The following is a 12,302-nucleotide window of genomic DNA, read 5'->3' as shown; positions in this document are numbered from 1 at the left end:
TTCCTCAAAATCTTCTCTACCTGCAGCCTGATCCTGTGTGCATAGCTCTAGCTGAGAGGTTAAAAGAAACAGATTTGCAAGCTCCAGTATGTTTTACAACCTATTCTTTCTTTCTTTATTTGTTTGCTTAACTCATTAATTGCCTTATACAAAGATGGATCTAGACACATCAAAGAAGCGTTTCAGTTTAAAGCCTTGTAAATTTAAGCAGGGAAAACAGGTAGAGAAGAACGGGCCTCTATGTTGCCATCTGGTGGCACAATGTTATATCGCACATATAACATATATAAATCGCTTTTTCTTTAGCAGTCTAGCTGCATCTCAACACTCAATTATGCATAAAATTTAACTGCAACAATGGATGACATTCAGTGATGTGCACCTGTTTGTGCAATGGAGATCCATTTATGCAATGCAACCTCTGACTAATCTCCTCCTCCGCCAGCCTCCCATATGCATCCAAAATCTGCTTCAGAGGTCCCAAAACATGCAGAGCTGATGATTGGGTGCACATGGGCTGCAAGGGGGGGGGGGGAATTGCATTGCATCAGTAGACACTTCCTTGTGCTACGTTGGATCTCATGACATCAGTCCACCTCAAAGGATCATCCAAATAATTCTCAATACATTAATCCACAACCTCCCAGTCACCATAAAATCAGCCAACTCACAAATCCTGCCCAACAGCAGTGATGAAATCACTGCAATCAAATGCCTATTGGATTCTGTGATTGTAAGCGATAGTTGTTTGCCTATTCCTAAGTAAATCTTAGAAACTAAATAACTTACATGGGGGGAAAAGTATTTTGCGATACCTTTAGTTTCTTCCTGATAAATATGCATTCAGAACTGGTCAGAGGAAACTTTTAGAACTCCATTGCCCTTCCACAATGCCCGCAAGGCATGCTGTCAGTAATGTGATTTTACTGTACCATCTCCTTGGAATGCTGTACATTTTTATACTTTTTAAGGTGAACACTTACTGTCACTTTAAAGATTACATATCGTGGAAGTGTTCTTATTCAGTGATTTCCCAGGCACCCTGAGCATTTGCATTGCTCGAGGTGGTTTCTACTTTGAAGAACTTTAAAATCACAGAGGAGCTGTCCCTTACAAAGATTTTTACATCACTGGGTAACTGCTCTCCCTTTGAGAGTTTTCATGTTATTGTGCAATTCCCCCTTTGAAGATTTACATAGTGATGAAGGAGAGCCTTTGAAGATGGAGTCATTACCAGGGTAGGAATAACCTTTTTTAAATATAAAAAAGAGGATAAACCCCCAGAAAAGTTTCCATCATTAGACTACCCATCCATGAAAAGCTCCTCTAATAATTAATTATTCAAAACAAAAATATCTCACAGCACTTTTTTGTTCTAGAGAAGCGTATGTAGAATGATGCAAATCCAATGATGTGGATCAATCCAACCACAACTTGGTGGCCCAGATTAAACCACCAGGATGTATTGAATACTTCCAGTTCATAAGAGCACCAACTCATGGGGACCGAGCTGTTTTGGCTCCCACAATAGCTTTTGGGCGGTGCTACCCCCCCCCCCCAATGTTGAGGGGGTCATAGTCATGAACGACTCTGGGGTTGCGGTGCTCATCTCACTTTACTGGCTGAGGGAGCTGACGTTTGTCCAGAGACAGTTTTTCGGGTCATGTGGCCAGCATGACTAAGTCGCTTCTGGTGAAACCAGAGCCGTTTACCTTCCTGCCGGAGCGGTACCTATTTATCTACTTGCACTTTGACGTGCTTTCAAACTGCTAGGTTGGCAGGAGCTGGGACCGAGCAACGGGAGCTCACCCCATCGTGGGAATCAAACCACCGACCTTCTGATCGGCAAGTCCTAGGCTCAGTGGTTTAGACCACAGTGCCACCCACGTCCCTTAAACACTCATGGATTCCCCCAAATAATTCTAGAAGCTGTAGCTTGAGAGTTGTTATGGGACCTGTATTCTCCCTCACACAGCTACAATTCCCAGAGTGATTTAACAATCACTCCTCCCAGGGAACTCTGGGACATGTACCTCTGTGAGGGTCAGAGACAATATGCTTCTGAATACCAGTTGTTGGGAATCACAAGTGGGGAGAGTGATATTGTTCCCTGCTTGTGGGCCTCCCATGTGGTTGGCAATGTGAAAATAGGATGCTAGACTAGATAGGCCATTGCTCTGATCCAGAAGGGCTCTTCTTATGCTTTTATATTCTTAGGATAAGAGGGAGTCCCAGGAACCTTTGCATCACTACTTAAGAATACTTACTTTGGTGTCCACAGTATGGGGAATGCATGGACAGGAACAAGTGGCTTTGAGATTTTTAGGAAAACTATATTTAAAAAATCTGACATTTCACTTGGTTGGATTAAGCCCTGGTTGCCCTAATGGCCCAGCCTCAGCTGACTTTAATCAGGGAGTAGAAGAATTGAAGAGTGGAAACAACACAGTAAATAAAAATTCTAGAATTCAAAGAGGGCATTTCATCATATGAAATCACATTTCAAAGGCATCCTTTCAGTTATCTATGTAAACTAATAACTTGGGGGGCCCTCAGCCACATAGGGGCCTAGTTTTGCCCAAACTGTGAGTATCTATAAAATCCACCACTGGGTAGAGGAGAGAAACAGAATGACAAGAATGAAGAAAGAAAAAAGAGAAGGGGGGGGGGGGAGAGACTCAGAAAACGTAAGGAAGAAAAACGAATGTGCTAGAGTCCATTTAATGTCACAGCTACCATGGCTACATCACCACATTTGTCCATAACATTATGGTATAATGATTTGCCAGGGTAATATTTAAGCTTACATCATAGCCAATATAATTTATAGAACTTGCTTTTTGCTTTCTAATGATGCTCTAATGTTAAATCCACATGGTTTTCATTCCATGTACAGAATCTGCAAGCATTTCTAAAAAGTCAAGGCCAGACATCATTTCCAGTAAAAATATATACCTTTCAGTGCTGTGGAACTTGATTTTGACATTTCGCATGTGGCAGCTAATGCCTGCAGTAAATTTTGATCACTGTTTCAAAAACAGAAATCTGTCATCACATCTTAAGATTGTCCAAATGCAAAAACCAGATGCCCAGTTCTCAAAGATGTTTAGGCGGCAATCCTGTGCCCAGTTACCTGGAAGTAGATCCCATTGAACTGAATGGGGTTGACACCTGGATAGACATTGTGCTGTTCATGGTTATGCAATCCACCACCCCCCCCCCCAAAAAAACCACTCTATAAAAGAAAGGTACTTCTTAAAGTTATAATGACTTTTATCTTAGGCCATACACTTCATTTCAACCTAAAGCTTTTAATTTACTAATGTGTTTTTTATTGTAACCCCACCCTCTGTCAAGTCCTGGACACTACTCTTTGAACAATCAGAAGTAAGGAAACATCCTCAAATAGGTGTTTTGATTTTTGTAAAAAAAAAAAAAAGATTTTAATGAAATACAAAAGAACGAGCAATATCTCTCTCTTTTTTGTTCAGATTATAAAGTCTTTTGGTTACGTTCAGTGCAAGACAATATGGTATCCAGAGGTAGGAGGAGAGAGTAGAAGGGACAGGGTGGGTGATAAACTTACACACCTTCTTTTTTTTTTTTGTCTTTCCATCCTTGCACACAGACCATGCTAATCTTCCCTACTACATTCCAATGTTCATATATGCACTGCCAAAGCGAGTACTCAGAAGAGTACTCAGAAGATGGCAAAACAAAGGCAGCCCTGGCTTTTGAGGAGAAGAAGAAGAAAGTTCTTCTGGGGGTTCTTGCGATGGATGACCTCATTCCAAATTGAGCTGGGGAGAGTGTGTCCTTCACTACTAGCCATTCGCAAAGCAGGGGAATGCATTGTATTTTATCCTACGGCCTTTATCAATGTTTCTCTGTTCTGTCTGAGAATCACACAAGGAGAAGAGATTCGTGACTCTGAATATGGGTCATCAGCCTTCTGCACATCATTTAATCCAGCACAGCTAGCGAAAAAATGGCCATGCATCCCCATACTCATTTTTAGAGCCAGATATTTTAAAAGACATATTGAGAGCTGGTACTTGAAGTTAGTCAGGCCTTAGCCCTTTCCCATCCTTCTATTGAATATTCTGCCGCTAAATGTGAAAGGTGTGGAGACTTCCTTTAGAAATAACTTTGTTTGAGTAGAAAGCAGTAAGAGTCGAACAAAAGATGTATTGACTGAGCAGAGAGCGTTTGCCCTTCTGGGTCTCAAGAGGGGTGGGGTTACAAATGAAGTGAAATACAATCTTTGTGTTAAATTCTTACAATGATTTTTTCCATATCAAAGATTCCATCTGAATAAATTTAGTGCTGGGGTGTGTGTGGAATAACACTTTTAAAAAAAAAAAAAAAGTGCAGCTGAAATCGCTTTAGTACTGCAACATCCCTCAGTGCCTCTAAGAATAATTTCCTGAATTTTTCCAAGTGCTTCCTATTGCAATACAGTGGTACCTCGGGTTACATACGCTTCAGGTTACATACGCTTCAGGTTACAGGCTCCGCTAACCCAGAAATAGTGCTTCAGGTTAAGAACTTTGCTTCAGGATAAGAACAGAAATTGGGCTCCGGCGGTGCGGCGGCAGCAGGAGGCCCCATTAGCTAAAGTGGTGCTTCAGGTTAAGAACAGTTTCAGGTTAAGAACAGACCTCCGGAATGAATTAAGTACTTAACCTGAGGTACCACTGTACAAAGGGAGCGATTTGTACAGGGTGATGGGGATTCCTTTGCACTAATTATTTGCATTGATTAACAGGGAGAAGTTGAAGCTGTGGGGATGAATTGTTTTCAAGTAAGTCCTGGCAGACCTCAGCAAAACCATTTCAGCCCATCATTTCTTTTAAACATTTCTAAACTGCTCATCTAAATGAATCACAGAATGAAGACCATGATTAACTCCAAAAACAAGACAATATAAAAATGTAGGGTGGTATTCAGCATTAGTCCTACGCCAAGTAGATCCATAAATATTAATAACTATTAGGTTCATTAATTTCAGTGGGTCAACTCTAAGTAGGAGTTATTTGAACGCAACCCATAATCCATTGTTAGGCAGCAGAAACTAAATGCACATACACATAAACACACACAGCTAAAACCAAAAGGCTAATCACACAAAATATAACACATTTTAAAATGCCTGGGCAGATGAAAAAGTTTTATTCTGGTGGCAAAAATGCTGTAATGTCCACACACCCAGAAAGAAGACTCAAGAAGCAAGGAAGGGATAGAAAATGATAGATTTATGAAATATATCAAATAGAACATCTGCAACATGATTAGCCAAGTTCAGAAAGTTTGGGCAGCTGTGGTTCTATATGAATCCGGCTGGAATACATCCCTCCAGTCCTCTGGGCATGTTTCTAGCTGCAGCATGTGACTGACTTCCCAGCCAAGGAGTGGCAGACTCTCCAAGAATCCCTAATTTCCAGGGACAGTCCCAGATTTGCAGAAGCTGTCCAAGATTCTGAGTTGCAAACTGAGACAGGAGCTGCTCCAATCAGCCTTGTGTGGGAGGGGCTTATCCTCTATATCCCTGACTCTGTGTGATTTGCTGTTCAGAAGTCCCAAAGAAAGCGGATTTCCTGAGGGAGGGTCCTGTCAGTGCATTGTGCAGGAAAACCCAGGGACAAGCAAGAGGGCTGGCTTTTCACCACTCCTCTCTCTTCCCCTCAGCAGCGCTCCCTTGCACCAGTCACACTGTCCTAGATCTGCCTCTGCAGGAACCACAGCTAAAGAATCCCTGACCATTGGCCATTAAACTTCTGTCGAAAAACTATAATGAGCAGACTGCCACTTTCCAGTCAATGCATGGGGTTGGTTACGTGTGTGTGTGTGTGTGTTTCAGCAAAACATGCTAAGATTCTCAGGGGACTAAATCCTTTTCAAGATACCATGACTGGCTGGCTCAGTAGGCAGAATAGCCCTCTTATTTCCCACATGCATGTGGAAGGTGCATCACTATGATTTCCAGTGAAGCTGGGGAATGAAGCTTCAACTTTGCACGGCCGCTTATCTCTCTGCTATGAGCAGCAAATGCTAAGCAAATCAGCAAACTAGATGTGAAACTCTTGGATTTGCATAATTTATACAGACACACCATTTGAATGTTTAGTGTGCCGAAGAGTGGGCTGCCTAGGAGAGACATTATTTCTGGCCTCACAGAAATGGTAGGATATACACCGACAAAACAAGGAGACCCGGCTATCTCACTTCATGCAGAGTGCTCCAAACTGCTTTCCATTCTACTTTGCATCCTTTAACATAGCCTGTCATTATCACATAGGAAGCTACTTTATATTGAGTCAGGCTGTTGGTCCATCTAGCTCAGTACTGACTGACTGGGAGCAACTTTCCAGAGTTTCAGACAGGGGATAATTCCAGCCCTATCTAGACTAGGACCTTCTATATGCATGCAGATGTTCTACCACTGAGCTACGACTTTTCCTCTTGTAAATTTTGGGTTGCATGTGTGTAGGATGCTTTAGCTTTAGGTATGGAAGGACCAGTCTGTTTCTGGCTTGTGTAGCTTCCACCTGTTTTCATTCTGACCTGTTTCCACATTAAACTGCAAATTCTTCACCCTTCCAAAAGCTCACCTTAAAAAAAAAAATCTGCATAAGAAGTCAGCTTAAAATGCACATTTAAACACATATTTTTGTAAGTATTTTCTCCCCAAACAAGCATTTGTAAATCTATTTTGTTATTTCTTTGCACTTCTAACGTTACTCAGTACTGAGGTCAAAAGAATGATGGATTGCTATGTTCCAGTTTCCACAATAGTCTGGGGAAAGTGTGGATCAGGTCAGGTCTTATTAGCACTTACAAAGACTGAATTCCTCAAGCCACTCTATTTGGCATATATGTCCCATTTCAATCAGGGCACAGCACAAACCAATCATAAATATTACATTCAATCATCCTAATCAAAAACGCCAATTCTTGTTTTCATGGTTTGAGCAGCAAGCAACCAGTTCAATGGCACATGTCCACTCTCTACAGAGACTAATGGCATATTATGCATTTTTGCTGCTATCACTCACCCTCATCTCACAGTCAGGATGCATTGTGCACTTTCCAGCCCATTATTTGTTCCCAAAGCCTGAGATAACTGATGGGATGCTTCACTGGTTCTTAAAGTTATTCATAATGATACATGTATGTTTTGAAATGCAATGATACTGAAATGCTGAAGTAGGCAGCCCTTCCCCACAATATCTATCAAAGTGAAAACTATCTGACACTGCAGTCTATACATTACTGGCGATTATAGGAAATTGACTTCTTAAACGATATGGCAGCTGCAGACACGACTGAGGTTAATTTCATCTCTTAATGAGCCTATTTGCAACCCATCCCTTCAGAAGCTGCATGGCTATACTCTGTTTAGCAACAAGAAAATCCAAATTGTCGCTCTCACAGAGGTTAAATACAAGTGTGTGTGTGTGTGTGTGTGTGTGTGTGTGTGTGTGTGTGCATATAAGCACATACAAGGGACTATCACTCAATTTTAAAAAGCTTAGGCTGAAATTGTAAAAGGAGAAGGGAGAGATAACTGAGGGCAATTGAACTGCTGGATCCACTGACCTAATGGGGCTTATAAAAGCACAGAATCATAGAGTTGGAAGGCAACTCAAGGGTCATCCAGTCTAGCCCCTGCAACACAGGAATCACAGCAGGGAATTATGCTAACAGCGGAGAGGGGAAAAGGGGAGGAGGGGAAACCGCTGCATCAGCAACTGCTTCCTAGTTTGGGGGTGTGTCAGGGGGCTGGGAACAGTAACGGCGGAACCCTCTCTGGTACCTGAGGTGGGACACCGATGGGCAGGGCAAACCGCCTGGTGGCACACACACAACGTCCATACGGAGTGCGCACCCGCAACATCCTGTATGGACTGTGCACGTGTGGCATCCCGTACGGAGTGTGCACGTGCAGCAGCCTGTACGGTCACCATGCGAGAGGCAGCCCATATGGACGCCCGTATGGATGGCACACGAGAGCGGCAGCCCATATGGATGCCGCGCAAGTGGCGCCCATATTGACTGTGCGTGCCCTCAGCTGCTCTACAGCTGGGGGGAGGCCATCTTGTCACCTCCCCCAGAGTGGCACCCTGGTCAGACCGCCCCCTCTGCCCCCCACTTTGTACGCCCCTGGTTGGGAAGGCTATGGCCCCTGCCCCAGCAAGCCTTACTTTTGGTCCAACCAATGTTGAGCTCTGAAGACAATGGGCCAAGGAGGCACCCAATGTCCATATCTCCTTTTTTTAGATACTCTCTCTTCAGAGGGAGAGGGAGATCTGATGATTCCCATGGCCTGTAGGATGACCACTCAGGAACCAACACACCCATAAAGAAGACCCAAGATGCAGGAATGGGGAAATGGTTAGATTTATTGAACATAACTGTAGAAGATCTGAAAAAACAAATTATAAAAGTGCAGGGTTTGAATTCATTGCTGGACAAGATGACATTTGGGATCCCCCTTCCAACTCTACAATTCTATTACTCCCATTGGGCTCTAGTGCCCATGTGGTCTCAAACTCCCTGCCCTTGGGAGAGACCATCTCAAGTATTCTCGCTAAGGGATGGGGTGGGGGGCTAATTTGTCCCTGCTGCTGAGCAGGAACTGTGTTTTAGTGGGCTAGGCTGGGTTGCTCCCCCTTAGTTTTTCCTTTTAAAAGAATGATTTTGGAAATCTTGGCATCTCCTTCTTGCTGCCATTTTGGCAAAAGAGTATCAGGCTGTCTCCTGTGAACACCAGGAACGGAATATATAAGACGATGCATGGAAGAGATAGAGAATATACCTTTTCAGAGCTATCTACACAGGTGTCGTGTTTTGTTCCTTCTGGTCTTGAATCTTTTGTGTGCTGTGCACCTCAATAGGAATAATGAATTTGGTCTGATGCTGAGCTAGTGATAGCAGCAAACTGCAGGACTTCAAGTGGTGATTGTTTAGCCGATGCAGACTGCAGAGTCGGAATCATTCTGGGAAGGGAGGAATACATTCAAGCGGCTGAATTACCTCTTGCATTGAAGGGAAGGTTATCTGTGTTAGTCAGGGCTGAGGCACAGCTTAACAAACTATTACAGAATGGTATCTTTGATTCTAAATTAAATGTCAAGCATAGTTACACAATGGCAAGCTGGCCCAGTTGTCTGGGGGGGGGGGAATGAAAAAGTGCCCTGCATTGCATAAGTAATGTAAAAGGAAAAGAATGTCTTCTGGAGAAGGCATGAAATGACTGTGTTCTGACTAAAGAAGTGACAGGAGAGGGAAGCCACAAATAATGGGCAGAGAGTGGTTAAGAATGTGGGACAGAGAGAAGGGACTCTTGCACTGAAATTGCCGCTCTGTAGTAAAGCTTACCAGGTCTCAGCAGGCATGATATTCTCAGCATAAGTGACTTCACAGGGTTGTTGCAAGAAGAAAAACGAGGGAGGGGAAAACCTACAGACCCTTCACATTTTACGCAGACTTCACTAACAGAATTGCAACTCTGAGTGCTTGACCAAAAAGAGAGAGAAAAGAATAAAATGAATAAAAGTGGGTGGGACAACATTGCTTGCTGGGGTGTTTCCCTTCACAACCTTGCCTGCCAGGGTTTTTTTTTCCAGAGTTCTTAAGCTCTCCAACTTGCTTTCTAGGCTCCGGGAGGCTCTTGTGAGAGACCACACAGCCCCAATCACGGGAAATCTTCAGCAGAGGGGGTGGTTCCTGGGGTAGTTTGGCTTTGCATCATTTTGCTTTTTACGTGCAGACCCCCAGAAAGTAACACACATGTAAGTAACCCTGAGGTGGCAGAGGCAGAGCAGGGTGGTTTAGGTGGCAGTGACAGCAGCAACAAGGCAGGGCGGCCACCCCTGTCTAAATCATAGCTGTCAACGTTTCCCTTTTTTTAAGGGAAATTTCCTTATTCCAAATAGGATTCCTCACAAGAAAAGGGAAAAGTTGACAGCTATGGTCTAAATACATACCTAAATCCCCTCTCCAAAGTCAACAGCATACAAGATCTGTGTATGGGTTAATGTATGGGTTAATGGGTTGCCTCCATTTTTGTATTTATTATATATCTTGTATTTTTTTATATTGTAGTTCTATGAACCACCCTGAGATCTACGAGTATAGGGTGGTATTCAAATTTAAATAGTAGTAGTAGTAGTAATCATTATTATCATCATCATCAATATCTTCATACACACCTGCAGTTTGATCTTCATCTGCTGAAGTTATAGCTCTTTTGTTTTTGTTTTTTCTACTTCTTTTTTTTTTTTTTTTTTTTTTTTTGGTCTTCCAAACAAAGACAGATGGATACTGTCCATCTCAATGCCCTAGAGGAAAATGTCCTGCTGGTTCCTTGAAAAGTACTGCTCTGAAAAAGAACAGATTTATGGAGGTGTCAGAGATGTTGTGTGTTTCTTTCCCATAATTCAGTGCTTCTGTACTAGAAAGAAGAGCTTTTTTCTTTAAAAAATAATAATAATGAAAAGTTGAAATGGCTCTCTTGTATGCACACAGTGCATACAGAATGTCCAGGTGCCAACTAGTGATATTTGACACATTAGTTATTTACTAGAAGGATGACTACACCAAAAAAATTGAGATATTTAACACTCAACACACTAAGTTGCACCATGATTCAGATTCTAAGTTTGAGAAAAGGGTTGCAGAACCTGTAGCTCTCCAGATGTGGATGAACTCCAGTTCCCATCAGCCCTAGCCATTAGGGTCAATGGTAAGGGATTATGGGAGCAGAGCCCAGCAACATCTGAAGGCCACAGTTTTCCCATTCCTGTTTTAGAATCCACAGCAGGCATCCCCAAACTCAGCCCTCCAACTGTTTTTGGACTACAACTCCCATCATCCCTACCTAACAGGACCAGTGGTCAGGGATGATGGGAATTGTAGTCCCAAAACAGCTGGAGGGCTGAGTTTGGGGATGCCTGCTGTGGATTCTAAAACAAGTATGCTGTGAGTGTTGGATTTTCAATTGAGTAAATAGGATGGAGAAAACAAAGGTAAAGATGGCTCATTGGCTTTTGCTGTTATGAAGACTCTTTGCTCTGCATGGGGACAGCCCCTTTTCTTCCTGGTTTCCCTACTTATTTATTTACTGCTTAATAGATTAAAATATCTCCAAATAGTGTACAACAAGCTAAAACAACAACAAATTACACAGTAATTTTGTTGTTGTTGTTGTTGTTGTTGTTGTTGTTGTTGTTGTTGTTGTTGTTGTTGTTATTCCGCCCTTCATCTGAGAATCACAGGGCAGTTTACAATATAAGAACACAAAACTGCATAACACAGTAACTTACAAAAGCAATACGCACCCATTTTAAAAGGGAATAGATTGTTTAATTAGCCAAAGGCCTGGGAGAAGAGAAATGTTTTTGCCTGACGCCTATATATATATGTATTAACCTTTAATACAAGTTACTAGCAAATGAATATTAATATAATTTATTTCTTCTGACACACTTCCCCACCCAACCCCTCTCAGATTCCTGATTCTCATTCAGGATTATACCTATCCACCCCAACTCTGTTTGGACCCCAAGCGAAACTCACAGATCACTCTCAAAATCTCTCAACAAAGAGGGTTTATGGGTTTAATGGCGCTTCCTCAGGCTGCCCACAGCCATGTTCCAATCAGCACTCAAATCAGCTGTACTGCACACACCCAGTTCCAGGCTACAGCAGGTTTGGGCTGGTGGGTTCCCTGGGTGGGGGAGAGACAGTCCAATGGGTGGCAGATAGGACACCCCTCCACCCACAGTCCTTTCTCTGGCCTCTGTACACTGTACTTGTATTCTTTCAGCTTCAATCTTCTAGTGACACAACTACACACAATTTTAGGTGTAAGGTGAATAAAAGACAGATCCCTCCTTCAAGCATCTTAAAATAATAGAACTGGTGCTGCTGCCAATACTCAAAATTAGTCAAATTTTAATAATTCCCAGATGTATAATGAGCCCTGACTTCAAGTCAATGAATTTTAATATTTTTGTCATTCAAAAAGAGATTGATTATGAGTTAATCAGTAGAAGAACATAAAATATAAATTACGACCAGGATGGAAGGAGTCTTTGAAAACCTTGTATTAAAATGCCTAGGCAGACTGGTATGAACAACTTGCCAAGATGTCTCCTTGGCATAGCTCAGCTCAGTCTTAGAGGAAAAGGTGAGTGTGAGCTTGAATCCCCACTGAGGCCACCTACAAGCCTGTGGATTGTACCATACCTTTGCCACCATGGACCACAGCTGGACTCATGGGAATGTCCTGCCATCCC

General features: G+C 42.6%; 1 long non-coding RNA gene and 1 other non-coding gene across 2 annotated transcripts in view; one reads left to right on the top strand and one right to left on the bottom strand.

Annotated features, from left to right (window-relative positions):
- The window catches only part of LOC144328424 (uncharacterized), a 470,376-nt gene that overhangs the window by 271,331 nt on the left and 186,743 nt on the right, over positions 1 to 12,302 (top strand). The gene's annotated exons all lie outside the window — the stretch shown is intronic.
- LOC114603653 (U6 spliceosomal RNA) lies at positions 3,577 to 3,688 on the bottom strand. The gene has a single exon (XR_003708125.2). It is a non-coding gene; the product is annotated as a U6 spliceosomal RNA (small nuclear RNA).

Source organism: Podarcis muralis, chromosome 7, assembly GCF_964188315.1.
Source record: "Podarcis muralis chromosome 7, rPodMur119.hap1.1, whole genome shotgun sequence".
In the NCBI taxonomy this organism is placed as follows: Eukaryota; Metazoa; Chordata; class Lepidosauria; order Squamata; family Lacertidae; genus Podarcis; species Podarcis muralis.
The sequence above is the reverse complement of the archived record's forward strand: the minus strand, read 5'-3'. Positions and strand labels throughout refer to the sequence as shown.